This window comes from Loxodonta africana, chromosome 7 (assembly GCF_030014295.1).
Source record: "Loxodonta africana isolate mLoxAfr1 chromosome 7, mLoxAfr1.hap2, whole genome shotgun sequence".
Lineage (NCBI taxonomy): Eukaryota > Metazoa > Chordata > Mammalia > Proboscidea > Elephantidae > Loxodonta > Loxodonta africana.
This window is the reverse complement of record NC_087348.1, coordinates 101276310-101293911: the sequence shown is the minus strand read 5'-3', so window position 1 is coordinate 101293911 and position 17602 is coordinate 101276310. Positions and strand designations below refer to the sequence as shown.

Sequence of the window (17602 nt, the reverse complement as noted above, 5' to 3'; positions counted from 1 at the left end):
CAGAAAAGGGTGAGGACGGTTATACAACTTGAAGAATGTAATCAATGTCACTAAATTGTACATGTAGAAAGTGTGGATTTAGCATATGTTCTCAAAAAAAAAAAAAAAAAACTGCATCAAGTTGACTCTGACTCATGGAACCCCATGTGTCAGAACAGAAATGTATTCCATAGGGTTTTCGACTGGTGATTTTTCAGACACAGATTGCCAGGTCTTTCTTCCTAAGTGCCTCGGGGTAGACTTGAACTTCCAACCTTTGTGTTAGCAGCCCAGTGTTTGTACCACCCAGGGACTTCTTGCTGATTAAGTGTTCCGTAATCAGGTTTTCTTAGTACTAAAGTCTCACTCTAAGAAATATCCAGGGTATCATGATACTTTTAAGTCTAGGATAGATTCCCCAACCCCCATTCCTCAACTGTCAAGTGTAAATGTAAACTGAGCTCCAGGTGAACTCATCTACTCATTTTCAGTTCACTCATGGAGAACAGAAAGCATGTATGCATTAGTATGGTAGAAGAAAAACTGTACTAAACAAACCCCATATAACAGAAACCTAAAATCTTTGCCAAAACTTTTGTTATTACTAGTATGACACACTACAAAATCACAAATATAACATGTAATGGACTACTCCACCCAAACCTTATAGACTTACCTGTACTTTAAAAAAATACACAATACCCAGTTGCAACCAATAATTAAATGGGAATGGGGTGGGTAACAGCTATCTATTTCTAGAGTTCTGTAAGTGATCCTGATGATTACCCCTGCTGAAAAATCTCTTGCTGTAAAAGCAACTGACTCCATACTCTTTAATGAGCTACGTATTAATTATAATACAAATTATTTTTGTATTTTGAGAGATGAAAGAATATAGGTTGTTTTATCTCCCCAAGGCATTTTTAGTTTCACTTTTACAAAGTTTTCCTCATCTCTCTCTGGGACACTGAGCTCATTCTCTCACAAGCTGGCATTAGCAACTTCTCAAATATTAATTTTGTAAATGAAATGATTAATGAGTAGTGCAGGCCTTTTTTAAAAGATAAGGAATAAATCAAGGAGTCTTTTCTCAGATATTAAATAGATCTGTTTCATTTCATTATGGTTAGATGTTCATTGGATGTAAGGCTGAAAAACTTCCAATCGCCTAAACACATGACAAATTCTGGCAATCACTGTATTATACAGATCTCACTTCTTGCACACAAGAGTTACGAGCAATCTCTTGCTGCCCCCTCTGAAACAAATTTGTCTTCCACTGTAACTCTGAGGTTACTGCTTCTATAAAGGAACAGTTTATAAAATGAGTAAGATTCGCAAGTTTGTATAACACAAAATGCAAGAACACTTCTGAAACACTACCCCTTAAAAAAAATAACAAGTTTGAAACTAAGCTGAAATGTAAATCTGTGGAGTCTATTTTATCTCTTATGTTTAAAATTTAATTTTAAATCAAAAATCAGAAAGAAAACAGAAAACATTTTGTTCCTTTTCCTATACTTACCACCATTACCTGCAAGGTTCTTTTTGATAAGAAATATTTTATGAGCCTTTTCCATTGTTGTATTCATTGATAAATGACATGAACACATACTGCCTTTGCTTTAAAATGAAACAAAACCACTCATACTGTAACTTGTTCCAAGAAATATGACATAATTCTTCATAAAATTGTTTTTGAAGTTACCATCTGCATACAGCTGACAGACATTTAAGACTTTTTTTTTCCTCATCACTGTCTAGTCATCCTTTGATAAAAGGATCAGAATCTATTTATCACTGCAATTTTATTAACTCCTAACAGAGTTGAAGTGCATACCTTCACTGATGATGAAAAATAAGTGGTTAGTAATTTTGTTTTCAGAATAAAGTGCAAAAGGGAAGGGGGAAAGAACAGCACAGTGAGTATCAGCATTTTTAACCCTTCAGACACACTCAGGAGAAAAAATTTCCCATTTTTCCATAGTGTAGACAGACTCTGAAAAAGAAGAAAAACACAGTATCGTATTAGCAACACAATTGGGAAAAAAAAACAGTTTGGTTTGAGGTACCGGGAAAAATAGTTTAAGGATCAGTAACTTTGGTTTCAGTTAGTTAAAAAAATCAGTCCCTATGGCAATCATATATTTGAAGTACCACAAACTCAACACTAAATATAATTTAAAGTAAACTGGAGATTCATCCCAAAGCACTGCCCACCTATCTGGTCTCAGCAGTAATTTAGCACACACTCTAGGTTTATCCAAGAATCAGCGTTACTCCGGCACCGATCGCCAGTCACCGGTCCACCTATCATCAAGAATCTCATCTCCCCTTTCTACAACTCCCTGCTTTCGCTGGCGGGTATGAAGACGCCGTTTTAAACCGTGTGTGTTAACTCTTTAGGCCTCTCCTTATCTTTCCTTAACTGCAGAGCGAAAGCTTCGTCCCTTTCCAGCATGGCTACCTTCCAACATCGATTTCTCTGGACCCGTTTGCAAACAGTTCTTATACGAAAAAAATCACAGGGAAGATTCGGAACCTTGAGGAGAGGGAGAATAAATGTCGTGAAGAGAAAAAATACAATTGGGAAAAGATATCTCGATTCCGCAGTAGGCTGCCTGCTTCTCGGACGAAAAGACGAAGGTCGCCGCCCGAGGTCCTCACAACCCCACAAAGACACTAACGGCCTCGACGGTTCCGTTAGTCAGTCGAAATGATGCTCCAATCCCAGAAATAAACCGACTTCCTCAAACAGTTATAAAATAGAGAAAGAGGCTCAGGGCGGTATGCAACCCCACCCGACCGTGAGGCCGAAGCCCATTTGGCCCAAGAGGCTGCGACGCCGGCTTCGGACTCACCCTCCATCAACCCCCAGAGCGGCCGCCACCCCCAGCTCCTAGGTTCGGAGGTTCGTACCCTAAGCTTTCTTATAGACTCATCCTCCATCTCACCGTTCCCACCATACCATCACCTGGTTCCCGCCATACCACCACCTGGTTCCCGCGTTCCCTAAAACCTCAGTGCGGCTCCGGTGAATCGTCCCAGCACTCCTAATATGGCGGCCGAGTCCCCTTCGCTGGCTCAGGGCGCGTCCGACCTTGGCGCATTTTGGGCATTGTAGTTCTGGGGATAGTCTCTGTGTCCCGCCAAGCTCTAAGAAGACTACAATTCCCAGAATGCACCGCCCCTGAGCATGGCTATTGGGGGCCTTTTGGACAGAAGGATGATGTCATTGCAAAAACCCCACTGCATTCATTGTGCTAAGATCTATCCACCCCCCCTGCTGCTCTGCTGCTGCTGCTGCTGCTGTTGCTGCTGGGCTTGCGATTGCTGATCGCTCCAGCTGAGCTAAGAGTAGCAGCAGCACCAGGGCAGGAACTGGCTCCAGCCCTTGGATTTAGGACATCGCAACACCTTCCCTTGCGTGCGTGAGTCATTCGCACATCACTTCTGTTTATGCCTGGGGTGGGGAGAAAGATCCCAAACCAGGTGAGTAGAAGTGATTTTTTCAAATGGTTCTACCAAGTTATTCATCCCGCTTAGTTCTCAAGCCTTTCTTTTGGTAAGGTGGGGTGGAAGGGATTGGAGGTTGTGGTGCTTGTAGGCGCTGCTGAGGGAAAAAAAGCTCTGTGCAATTTGGGTGACTGCAAAGAACAACTCCAGCAACCTTCCCCTGCCGGACGACGAGTGCCTGCCAATTCCCCTAGTCGCAACTCCCCTCAGCCTTTTTGAGACTGGGAGAGGGGGGCTGGGCTGAGCAGGATGTTGGGAAGTGCTCTTGAAAAATCAGAGGAAGGCTGAGATGGGGGGCTGCAGTCCTGTCACGTACGGTCCGAGTGCTGAGGTTTGAGTGGAAAGGGGTGATGCGTGGGGAGAAATGAAATGGAGACAGTGATTTAATGTGGTCACACTACTTTAGAGCATTTCTGTGTCGCTTGGGCGAGCACACTCTATTTTTAAGACTAGAGTGCTTCTTCTGAGTAGGTTAAGTTTTGTGGGGCTTATTTTATGAGTGTGGGTCTGTGTCGTTTGCCTAGCTTTTTCTACTGATTTGAGGTGACAGTGTCCTTTAATGGTGCACTCCGCTCCAGTCAGAAACATTTCACATGTCTGAGGAAGGTTCTGTTAGGCTGCTAGAGGCAGCATTTTTGTTAAGTATTTTCCCGTCTCCCGATTGCAGGATCTCAGGATTGTTTCGAAGTGAATCCGACAGATTGGTGCTTTTGCCAGTGTTTTAAATTACACTGCAAAAGGCGACTTGCCACTGACAATGGTACCACAATGAGCTGCCGTTTTTCCTGAGGCACAGTCCCAGTCACAAGTAACAGTATGGAGAAAGGATCGATTAGGGAAACCCAGGTTCATTTGAACAGGTTAGAGATAAAGTTAGAAGTGCCCTTAACCTTCATTTGCCAGTATTGAAAGGTGCTCACGGAAGAGTGACCCTGGCGAGGGAAACCAAAGAGCATAGTAGTGGGTTTGTTTTGTTTTTTGTTTGTTTTGTCTTTTAACCACACTGACGCATTTAACAGAAGGCATTCTGAATTGTATGATGTTGACTCTCGTAAGAGTTGCAGGGATGATTAGTACAATAAATATGTTAGTTTAAGACAAACAGCTGGCTGGCTCCAGAACAGATGGAGCCAGTCTTAGCTAAGAGATCTACAGCCTTGGAAATGAATGGACCTGGGGTCAATCACACCCCCTTTTGGAATGTCAAAAGAAGCAGAAATGCCAGAGAATTCTATGCTTAACTCTAAAATGCTAAGCCTTTTCCTAGCCTAGTCGGACAGTGGGGGAAAGTCACTGTGGACTGTCTTTTGCTGCTGAAGCAATTTTGTTCATTTTAAATTCAGACCCTTAGGATTCCAGAGTTGCAGCTGAGTGATACTTCGTTAAATGCTGCTAGCTACGGAATGCAAGCGGGAGAAAGACAGGGCAGTCTGCTTCTGGAAAGATTTACAGTCTTGGAAAACTCTGTGGGGGCAGCTCTATAAGGTCCCTATGAGTTAGAATTCAACTCGACAGTAATGGGTTTGTTTTTTTTTTGGTCTGCCAGAATGCAAAGGACAGTCCATTGTATGGGCTTTGTAGTAGGATGATTTATTGGGATGGAGTGGGCAGCTTTTGGATTTGCGAAAGGACTGTCTCTGCCTTTGCCTCTCCCTACTTCTTTCTTCTGCTCACTCCCTGCTCTTTGAGTGACCTTCCCTTCTCCCTTCTACTTATCTTTCCCCTTACCTCTATGCCTCTTGACGTTTCCTCTGTTTCTTTCCCTGTCTCTCCATTTGCAATTCTCATTTTTCCTTTCTGTTTCATCTCCCCCTTGCCATCTGTATATCACATCTCTTTCTCTGAGTCTCTTTCCAATTTCTGAACACCTCCCCACCTCTTTCCCACCTCACCCAGGAACTCAGGGTGGGTGTACACCATGAGACTATTTATTCTACAGAGTCCCCTCTGAAGAGGCTTTGCCTTTTCTTTTTCTTGCAGTCAGTGCTCGGCAGGATTAGTGGCAATGGGCCTGACCCTTTGGCCTGGTTCATCGTTTCTGTGGCAAACATAATTTGGCCCCAGCAGCATGTGAACAATAAATGTTGTAATTGAGCTCATGCCACTTTTTCTCTCACTGGCCCCTGAATTAACTGCCAATGGGTTGTCAAGATTTTTAAATGCTTTACATGAATTCCCAAAGAATAAGCCGTCTTCAAATGGCTTCTGCCTCATTTAATACATTTTTTTTTTTCTTATCCATGCTCCAGTGAGTGGTGAGAAGGCTCTTTCCACCCCCATTCCCACCCCCCTTCCTGTTCCCTGTCCATTGCTGAGGAGAGATACAGGTGTCCAAACTGCCCATTTGTTTTTTGAAGATACTTAGGGGGATACTTTTCCCTCCTGTCGTTTCTTCTTCTTTGTAAAGGAAAGAACTTTGTCATTTTATACCCATCTCTTAAGGAGAAGGGTGCGGTGGTGGTTATGTTTGTTTTTTTCACAGCAGTGCTTCTCTACACATGGGAAGTCTAACCACTGTTCATCTGGGGGCAATTGGTGTGACAGACAGATTCAGAAGCTGTCCTCCTAGACCTCTTTCTCAATACCTTTGTATTTCTGTTTTTCTTCTTCTGAAATGTTCTCTCACCCACTCAGGGTTTTTAATGTTTTAGGAGCTGAATAGAGGGCCAGATTTGGCCCTGTCACTGCTGTTTCTGTGACCTTGGATAACCATGCATTTCTTTCTGCCTCAGTTTACATATTTGCAAAGGTATAGGATCCTTGCCCCATGGTTTACCTGGCCTGATGTGATAGCTGTGTATATTCTGGCCCCATCCTATCACTTTCACAATAAATATTAATTGAGTAACTACTGTGTGCTAGGAGCCTCTGGGTGGTACAAACAATTAGCATACTTGCTTGCTAACTGAAAGGTTGGAGGTTTGATTATATCCAGAGACACCGCGGAAGAAAGGCCTGTTGATCTGCTCTGAAAAATCAGCCATTGAAAACCCTATGGAGCACATTTCTTTTCTGACACACATGGGGTTGCCATGAGTCAGAAAGGACTCTACACCAACTGTTTACTATATGGTAATCACTGTGGATACATCAGTGAAAAGACACTTTCCTTGCCCTCAGGGAGCTTATATTCTAGTAGGGAAGATAATCTTGAACAACTGATTAATGAAGTGTTTGATGATGCTACTCACAAAAGGGGATGTACTACAAGGTGGAAAGGGAGTACTAACATGGGGCTCTCCCCTTGTCTGGAGGAATCAGGGAAGTTCTCCTGTAGGAAGTGACATTTCAACTGAAACTTCAAGAATGAGTAGGAGTCATTCAAGATGTGGTGGAAGATGCTTAGAGAGGACAAGAAGGGGTTTAGGCAAAGGGAACTACAGGTTCAAAGGTACAAAGGCATGTTAGAATGAGGATTTGAAAAGAGGTCAGTCAGTATATGGGGGCAGAGCAAGGGGAGAAAGGCCAGAGTAAGTAAGAATGGGGCTAGAGATGTGGGCAGAGGCTGGAGAGTGGGCAGCTTTCTAAGCCACAGGTGAATTTTGGTCTTTATCCTAAGGGCAGTGGGACTTTAATTAGCTGGATGAATGGTATATTTGGATAAAAACAAAAAAAAACAAGCCCAGTGCCGTCGAGTCGATTCCGACTCATAGCGGCCCTATAGGACAGAGTAGAACTGCCCCATAGAGTTTCCAAGGAGTGCCTGGCAGATTTGAACTGCCGATCCTTTGGTTAGCAGCTGTAGCACTTAACTACTACGCCACCAGGGTTTCCGAATATTTGGATAAAAATAAAAACCTCACTCTGTAGTTGTACAACATGATGAACATAATCCATGTCACTGAATTGTGCATGTAAAAATTTGTTTTGTTTATGCAGCGAAACCTGTGAGAGCTAGAACTTGACAGGACTGCCTTGTTTTTCTGGATCTCACAGGTTTTCCACCTTTGACAGGGTACAGTCTTGCCACTTTTCTGTCACTCTTTATTAGTGGAAAATATTTGAGTTTTCCTTCTCTGACAGATTTCCACCTTACACAGGTTCCAGCTTTCACACGTTGTAATATGTAAATATATATATTTTTTAACTATAATAAACACAACATCATTCTGTCTGCTAAGTGGAGAAGGAACTAGAAGAGGGAACTGGCCAAAGTGAATGTGTGGAGACCAAGTAGTAAGTTATTATTGTAGTCTAGGTGAGGGGTGAAGGTGGTTCGGATCTAGGGTGGTGTTAGAGGGCTTGGAGAAAAGTGAAGAGATTGGAGAGATATTAAATTTGAGAATTAAAGTTGGTAAGATTTGTTGATTGATTGGATGTGGGAACAGGGAGAAAAAGAACCAATGATGACTTAAACTTTTGGCTGGAGCAACTGGTGATGCCATTTACAGAAAAGGAGAACATGGGAAGGGAACCAGTGTTGATGCAGCATGGTAGAGTAGAAAAATATTCTGAATGAGGCTTTTTAAGACCTGTACTGCTTATTTATTAGCTGTATGATGTTGGACATGTCACATTCTCTCTAAGCTTCTGTTTTCTCATCTGTAAAATTCATTTATTACACAAATTTCTACCGATCTCTCAGCTATGTGGTAGGCTCTGTGCTAAAGATACAACACCGAATAAGATAGTGTCTGCTTTGGAGGAATTTGTTCGGGTAAGGGAGATGTGGTGCAATGAATTACTTAATATGGCCCTTCTAGCCATGGTCTTTGTGACTCACACACAATGACTGAGTGGAACTTTGCAAATGGAGCTCTAGTGGTGCAGTGGTTAAGAGCTTGGCTGCTAACCAAAAGGTCAGCAGTTCAAATTAACCAGCTGCTCCTTGGAAACCCTATAGGGCAGTTCTATTCTGTCTTATAGGGTTTCTATGAGTTGGAATCGACTCAACGGCACACAACAACAACATGCAAATAAGGTATGTGGAACCTCTGATGGTTGGGATTATGTGTCAACTTGTCTAGGCTATGATTCCTACTATTGTATGGTTGCCCTCCATTTTATGTGTTGTGAATCCTAACCTGTACATGTTAATGAGGCAGGATTGGTGTGGGGTGTATCTTGAGTCACAGCCTTGCAGGAGGGCATGACTCAAGTCCCACCCTTACTCAAGTTATGCCCTTTCCTGGGGTGTGGCCTGCATCCAAAGTATACATATGGGTGCCCTGGCAGGGCTCTCTCTCTCTCTGCATGTGGATTCTGTGTCTGGTTTGTGGTTGTCTAACCTCTGGTTCTTGGGACTTGAACCAGCAGCCTGCCATCTAACTTGCTGATTCTTGGATTCACTGACCTCCACAACCCTGTGAGCCACCAGCCCATTGTCTGACCCAATTTGCCAGCTTCCTTAGCCTGGTGAGCCAGAGCCTGTGGTCTGACCTGCCGGTTTGGATTCATCAGCCTCTGCAGCCACATGGGTTGGGAGAAGCCTATGCCTGACCCACAGATTTGGGACCTGCTAGCATCCACAACCGTGTGAGCCATTTCCTGGATACAGTTCATGCATTCCATGAGACGTTGCGGTCAATTACAGAACCCAAGGACGGGAGGGAGAGTACTGAGGGGAGGAGGAGTAGTTGATGTTGGAGATGATAGAGTAGTACAGCAATTTGGAAAAGCTGGACATTTGGGACATCTTTAACCTCCATCTCACAGGAAACAGCTTTGTGCTGATCCTTATAGAATCATGCATTTAGGAGACAAACAAACAAATAATCACATACAGAGAGACACACGTACATTGCTGGGAGAGCACAGTCCCAGGGAACATTCATTCTTCCTGGGGTGGGGGCGGGGGTCCACCAACTGGTAAGAAACATTTGACCTGAGATGTGAAGGTCAAAGGAGCTCTCCAGACTGTGTTCCCAGGCACCTGATAGAATGCCTTGCACAAATTAGAGACTCCATGAATGTTTGTTGTCTGAGTGAACTAACCTAAGTCACCAAGGACTCATTCAAAAACAGGTAATATCAACACTTTGGAAGAGGGCAGTTAGTAATGCAAATGTCAAATGCTTTTAACACATCCTTTAAAATGCATTTCTGAGACCTGCAGCCTTTTAGATATCTTGTGGGTGATTTTAGGGAAATTCAGAAATATTTCAGATCTGGTTTCTTTTTGGGTTGAACTTCCTTTATTCTGGTTAGCTTCTCAAAAATAATTCTAACTCTGTAGAGTTCCCTGAAGCAATGGTTTTGAGACTTTTTAATATTACAGAGGAGTAAAATTACAAAAAGTAAAATAAAATGGGGGGAGCTATTGACAATAGTTATTTTTCTAAAGTAGGGATATTTTTAAAGTGTCTCTTCTCACTTTCAGCTCATAAAATAAAGGACATTTAACACCAAAAACCATAGGAGGAGTATAATTTTAGAATTAAAAGAATACATTTAGCTTCATTAAAAAACTGTGTATATTTTAGTTTTGTTGCAGAGTAGTTAAAAAAAAAAGAAAATTCCAGAATGTTATAATAATTTAGAGGACTATTGCCCTAAATTGGCCCATCCCTAAATAAGAACATTTCCAAATATGGAGGAATTCTATATGAATTACAGATCATTTGTCTTCATTTTCTTTTCCATAGGAATTCCTTGAAAACTGCATAGGCCTCCTAAAGATTAGCTTAAATTAGGGGTTCTTGTCCTTGGAGGGTACTCAGGGAGACTATGAACATCTGAGATTATATGCTAAATTGTGTGTGTGAGAGAGAGATGGAGTTCACATGTGCACGCACACTATTTTCTCAGAAAAGGGTTTGTATCTTCTATCACAAAGTGTGTATCCTTGGGCAAGTTAATTAACCTCTTTGAATCTCTGTTTCTTTGTAAGATTTAAATAAGATAGTGTATTTTTTTTATTATAAATGCCTGGCACTATGCCTAGTGTGGCTGGTGCTCATGATAGCCGTTTATATGTGTGTATTTTTTATATATATATATAAATTTTTTATATATATATGTACGTATTTATATACCCAGTGCCATCGATATATATAAAATTTTATTTATTTTGTTGTTATTGAGATTATACACAGCAAAACATATACCAATTCAACAGTTTCTGTATGTACCATTTAGTGACATTGATTACATTCTATGAGTTGTGTAGCCGTTCTCACCCTTCTTTTCTGAGTCGTTCCTCCCCCATTAACATAAATTTACTGCCCCCTAAGGTTTTTTTTTTTTTAAGGTTTTTTAAGGTTCCTAGCTAATCTTTTGAGTTGCTGTTGTCAATTTGATCCCATGTATTTCTCAAAAGAGAGCAATGCTCAGGGCAGACCTTTTTTACTAGTTAAGCTTAGCTATTGTTTGGTTTTAAGAAGACTTCAGGGGATCTTTTTGGTTTAAGGTTTAAAGATTATCTGAGGGCAATAGTTTCAGGGATTCATCCAACCTTCATGGCTCCAGTAAGTCAGGAGTCCATGAGAATTTGGAATTCTTTTCTGCATTTTACCCTTTCTGATCAGAATTCTTCTATGGAGTCCTTGATCAAAATGTTCAGTAATGGTAGCAGGGTACCATCTAGTTTTTCTGTTCTTATGGCAAAGGAGGCAGTTGTTCATGGAGACTATTAGCCACACATTCCATTTCCTCCTCATTTTCCTGACTCTCCTTCTTCCTCTGTTGTTCCAGGTGAATAGAAGCCAATTGTTGTGCCTTGGATGCCTGCTTGCAAGCTTTTAAGACCCCGGGCACTATACATTGAACTAGGAGGTAGAATAGAGCCACTAAACATTAGGTCAGTTCACTGGATATCCACAAAACCATGACCCTGAACCCGCAAACCAGGAAACCAAATCCCATGAAGTTTTCAGTTGTACATAATCAGCCTCAGCAGCTCTTCTTTTTTTTTTTTTTTTGTCGTTGTTATAAATGTGTCTATCACAAAACTTATGCCAATTTAACTTTTCACAGGTGTACAATTTATTGACAGCAATTATGATAATCGGCTGTGCAACCCTAACCTTAAAAAAAAAAAAACCTTAATCAACACAATATTTCTGTCACTGTTAATGCCCCTCCCCTTTTTCTCCCTCCCCATTCATATTGTAGCATGTGTCAAGACTTCGTTTCTCCTCCTGGCTGAGTAATATTCCATTGTATGTATGTTTATCCATTTATCTGTTGATGGGCATTTAGGTTGTTTCTGCCTTTTGGCTATTGTGCATAGTGCCACAATGAACATTGGTGTACAAGTTTCTGTTTGAGTCTCTGTCTCCAAGTCTTTTGGAGTGCAAATACACTCAGGTGCGGAGTTGCTGGGGCATTTGGTAGTTCTATTTCAGTTTTTTTAGAAACTGCTACACTGTTTTCCATGACGGCTATAACATTTTGCATTCCCACCAACAATGGGTAAGGGTTCTAATTTCCCCACATCCTGGCCAGCATTTGTTGTTTTCTGTTTTTTTTTATCCTCCTAACCTAGTGGGAGTGAACTGGTATCCCGTTGTGGTTTTGATTTGCATTTCTCTGATGGCTAATTATGCTGAACATCTTTTCATGTGTTTGGTGGCAATTTGAATGTCCCTTTTTGGTGAAATGTCTGTTCAAGTCCATTGCCTGTTTTATGATTGAGTTATTTGTCTTTTTCTTGTTGCCAAAGTTTTATATATATTCTGGTTATTAGATTCCTGTCAGATGTATAATATTCAACCATTTGGTAGCTTGTCTTTTCACTTTTGTAACCAACAGGGTTGAACTGTTCTCCCTCCTCCCATCACATCCAAGCTCTGTGAGTTCCTGATAAGGCATTCTATGTTAACAACCCAAGGTTGTCTTACTGCTCCTCTGCTCAAGGCCACTTCACCACCCACTGCCACTCCCCCGCCCAGGTCATGAACCATAAGCCACGAAACTGTCCTTCGATAAATTTCATGCGTCATACCCCCCAAAAACACACATCCCCCGCCACCATACTACTCTCTCCACTGTACCTGCATACATGTTAATTAGCTCCTGAAATTGCCCACCTATTCACAGAAACTTCGTAAATTATGCGTAAGTTCCCTATCCTGAACCCTATAAAACCCACCCTATAACTACCTTAAATCCCCAACCTCAGGGAGCTTGATTTGAGACTTAGTCTGAGTTCCTTGCCTGACCCTCTTGCAATAAAGTCCACTTTGTCTTTCTTAAAAGGCCTGGTGTTTCTCAATTGACTTGAGGGGTTGTACTGGGCAGGACCCACCTTCATTGGATTACACTTTTTTGGTCAAGTCTTTTGATAAACAAAAGTTTTAAATTTTTATGAGGTCCCAGTTATTTATTTTGTCCTTTGCCGTTTGTGCTTTTGTTATTATGTTAGATAACCCATTGTTAAAAGCTAGGCCTGGCAGCATTGCCCGTTTTTTCTTCTAAGAATTTTATGGTTTTAGTTTGCATATTTAGGTTCTTAATCCACTTCGAATTTGTTTTTGTATATGATGTGAGGCATGGATCCTGTTTCATTTTTCTACATGTGGAAATCCAGTTTTCCCAGCACCATTTATTGAAGAGGCTCTTCTTTCCCCATCAAATGAACTTAGCACCCTTGTCAAAGATTAATTGATAATAGATATTTTTAAGGTTATATTTATTTATTGTTTTAACATTGTATTTACTAAGTAATGCTTGCTTAGTACTCATACTGACAAAAAGAGGAAAAAAATAACTTAGTGTGACAAGACAATCTGATACAATGGGAAGTAGGCAACATCACCAATATACATTCTTGCCTGAAATAGTTAACCTGAATCTAATCATGAGGAAACGATCAGACAAATCCAGACTGTGGTACACAATGAAAAACAGCGGGCCTGGGGTCTTTGAAAATTTCAGTGTTATGAAAGACAAACAAAACAAAAAGTAGGGGGACTGATCTAGATTAAAGGTGATCGAAGAGATTTGACAACCAAATGCAGCATGTGATCATTGATCAAATCCTGGACTTAAAAAAAAAGAGAGAGAGAGAGAGCTCTAAAGGACATTTTGGGAACAATTGGGAAAATTTTCATGGGAGCTGCTTATTAGATACTAAATAACAATGTTAAGTTTCTTGGATGTGATAACGATTCCATCCATTCAGCCTGGCATGTTGCGGATACTGGAGTAAACAGTTCAGTTGCTGTTCCTGAATGTGATCTTAGGGAATGTTGCTGAAAAGCTAGAAGACATCAAGGACTGCTTCAGAGGCAGTGATTTTCTTGGTCACTGCAATATTTAATCAGGCTGGGGCTGCAGCACCATTTGTCAGGTATATTGTAAATGACCTTCTATGTTCTTTCCCAAAACAATGCTATCATCCTATGAGAATGCAAACTTCTACAGCTGGCACTCTATCCTTGACATGACTAGAGTTGGTGATACAAATGGAGCATTAGCTCTTTCCAAAGTGAAGGGGAAAGAACTGATCAGTGTACCTCAGACCCTGGGGGACTCTGTCCTACCCCAGGTATCTTCTCTTTCTAGTAGCACATCAATATATATCTTAATTTTATTTTTGATTCTAGAAATAAGATAGATCAAAATTCATTACAGAAATACACAATGAACTACATAGTGGGCGGGGGGGGGCGGGGAGGAAACAAACCATTGCCATAGGGTCAATTCTGACTCACAGTGACACTATAGGGTGGAGTAGAACTACCCCGCAGGGTTTCCAAGGAGTGCCTGGTAGATTCGAACTGCTGACCTTTGGGTTAGCAGCCGTAGCTCTTAATCACTACGCCACCAGGGTTTCCTACATAGTAAAAGTCTCCCTTAATTCCATCCCACAAAGATAATTGACTAATGAGAGTTTGATGTGTATTCATCTATCATTTTTCCCATAATATGCTAACATATTATTCTGCAGCTTGCTTTTTTTTACTTAATATATGTTTTGAGCATTTCTCCCATGTCTTTACACATTGCTCTAACTTATCCATTTTAACGGCTGTTGGAAACTGCCCTGCAGTGAGCATTTGTATATGCATCCTTTTGTGATGAACACATAGGAATGTAGGATACATTTCTAGGATTGGAAATACTGGACCAAAGGGCATAAATAATTTCCCCTAATTTAAATTCTTCTTGACAGTGTGTGAGTGTCATTTCTACATACCTTGGCAACACCATTAGTCAGTTGGGTTAAATTCTCTAAGATAGGGAAGGTGTGGAGAGTGGGCAAAAATGGAATCACAGAGTTCCTGCTGGTTTTTGTGGTGGCCATTATACGGGTTGATGTGTAAATAATGAGGAAACCTCTGGAAAAAAGACATAAAATAACCTGTCCCTGCCTGCAACACTGCATAATGTTTAAAAAGTGAAACAATGAATCAGCCAAGAGTTTTCCCCAGAAAATTCCACAGAAAAGTTTTACTTTTGAGGTATGGTTAACTTCACTAAAATGTGGACATTATCAACCTTGAGATGAAAATAACCTCTTCTGCTCACTTCCTTTTTGGACAGGAGAATTTAAATATCTCACTTACCTCCAATTTTTAAATATCTGAAATAGGTGGTTAAAAGACCTGACCATCTTTCTGAATTTCAATAGATGCAGTGTTCCTAGGAGAAATTTTTGTCATTTTTCTGTGGAAGAGCAGGTATAAACTTAGGAGTTGCCATCAGTGACTGATCGTTCCCGCCCAGGAACTCTGGGAAAGGGATTGTAAGGATCCGGAGCCAGGAGTTTTTTGCTCTTTTAATCATTGTGCCTGGGTGGAGTAGACCCAGATTTGAGCTGTGTGCTACTACGGGCAACTTATCTTTTTAAGCCTCAGTTTCTTCATCTCTAAAATAGGGCTTATGGTGAGGGTCAAAACCTCCGTACACGTATAAGGGGCTGTTGTTACAGTGCTGCTGTCCCTGACTGAGCCAGCTTATAATAATCTTTCCTTTGTAGCCTGAAAGGAAACCCTGGTGGCATAGCGGTTAAGTGCTACAGCTGCCAACCAAAACGCTGGCAGTTCAAATCCACCAGGTGCTCCTTGGAAACTCTATGGGGCAGTTCTACTCTGTCCTTTAGGGTCGCTATGATTCGGAATCAACTCAGTGGCAATGGGTTTTGTAGCCTGAAAGATTTTTTTAGGCATTCTGTCTCATAATGTCTTATTGTTACTTCTTCAACCAAAGCTTTGTGAGCATAAGCTAGATACAAGATCCTGTGCCCAGTGTTCTGATATGGAAACAAAGGTGGAGCCATCGAGGAGCTTTCCCTCTTGCCTACCTCTATTCCAGGAATTTAACGTCTTTTAGTGAGTGTCTTCAATAAAAAATGCTCTACAATGTGTGTTGAGTATGTTGCCTTATTATCTCAGTTTTCAAAAAAAAAAACCCAAACCCACTCCTTTGAGTTGATTCTGACTAATAGCAACACTGTAGGACAGAGTAGACCTGCCCCATAGGGTTTCCAAGGCTGTATGTAAATCTTTAAAGAAACAGACTGACACCTCTTTCTCCCTTGGAGTGGCTGGTGGGTTTGAACTGCAGACCTTTCTGTTGGCAGCTGAGTGCTTTAACCACTGCACTACCAGGGCTCTTACCTCAATTTTAGGTAATAGGTATTAGCTCCATTTTTATATATATATGAAGAAACAGTTCTTAGTAAGGTCAAGTAACTTGTGTTTTTTTTTTTAAGTTACTTAACTAAAAAAAGTCCTAGAGTCAGATTTAAACCTGAGTGGATTTTCTGAAACCAAACCACACTGCTTCTCCCGTTGCTTCCCTTCTTTGCCTTCCCTTTTCAGGGAAAGTATAAGCTTCCTGAGGGCAGGGCTGGTGGCATCTGCTTGTATATAGTTCCTGCTGCCTACTATAAATCCAGGAATAGGGAGCTGAGTTTTCTGTACACCTGTTGACTAACTGAAGACATAATGTGAACTGTCATAGCATCTACTGGGTGCCAGGGCATTTACATGCTTTATTTGATTTTTCCACCGATTAATTTTGAAAAATTCCAGACCTACAGAAAAATTACAAGAATAGTACCATGAATTCACATCCCATACACTCTTCATCTAGATTCATTTGCGCTTTTTTTTTGCTAAGCCATTTGAAAATGAGTTGTAGACATCACAACATTTTATCTCCAAGTACTTAAGCATGTATCTCCTAAGAACAAGGACATTCTCCCATGTAACCACAACAGCATTACACTGAAACAATAATATTTTTCAAATTTCCCTAGTTCCAATATCCTTTATAACTATTAAAAATTTTTTTTTGAACCGGTATCTAATCAAGGTCGTTGTGTCTCTTTAGTTTCCTTTAACGTAGCATAGTACCTCTGCCTTTCTTGGTCTTTTTGACATTGAAATTTTTGAGGATTCCAAGTCAGTTCTCTTGTAGACTATAAATTGGATTTGCCTGATTCAGGGTAAACATTTGTGGGAGGAATTCCCCATAGGCAGTAGTGATGGTTGCACAACATGATGAATGTAATTAATGTCAATGAATTGTAAAAAATGTTGAAATGGCAAATGTTTTGTTGTATATACATGTATACTTATCCCAATAAAAATAATAAATAAAACAAAAATTCTAAATTAAAAAAAAAACAAAACTCTCCTTAGGTGGTGTTGAGCTCCTTCCCTTGCGTCACGTGAAGAGACACACACTGTCAGCTTGTAACGTCACTGGTGATGTGAGGTTTGGTGGTTTGGTTGAGGTGGCATTCACCAGATTTCTTTGTTGTAAAGCAGCTCTTTTCCCTTTGTAATTAATACAATTATCTGTGGCTTGATACTCTGAGATTATTTGAGTAGCCTGTTCCTTAACAACTTTCATCCAGTGGTTTTTAACATCTCTTAATATTCCTGGCCTAAGTCAACTGGTGGTTGTAAAAAGATGATTTTCTAATTCTCTCTTCCCTTTTGTATTTATTAATGGTGTTTTTCTGATAGATTACCTTTTTCTTATCTCCGCCTCTCCCTTTTTTAATATTACTTGGACACGTGGATTTTTCTTTCCTCCCAATGTTTTATAATCTATTACCAACCTTATGCCTTTAGATACTCCAGTTGTCCCAAATTTGGCCAGTGGGAGCCTGTCTTATTTAACCCTAAAAGCAAACTTGTAAAGTAGGTGAGATTTTGCCCATTTTAGTGAAGAAACTAAGGCTTAGAAAATACAAGTAACTTTCCCCGGG

General features: G+C 40.8%; 1 protein-coding gene across 1 annotated transcript in view; it reads left to right on the top strand.

Moving 5' to 3' along the window:
• The first annotated feature begins 3058 nt into the window (after positions 1-3058).
• The window catches only part of RAB30 (RAB30, member RAS oncogene family), a 100522-nt gene continuing 85978 nt past the window's right edge, over positions 3059-17602 (top strand). Inside the window, exon 1 of the mRNA XM_010598180.3 lies at positions 3059-3471. The gene's annotated coding sequence lies outside the window, so the exon portion shown is untranslated. The remainder of the gene's footprint in view (positions 3472-17602) is intronic.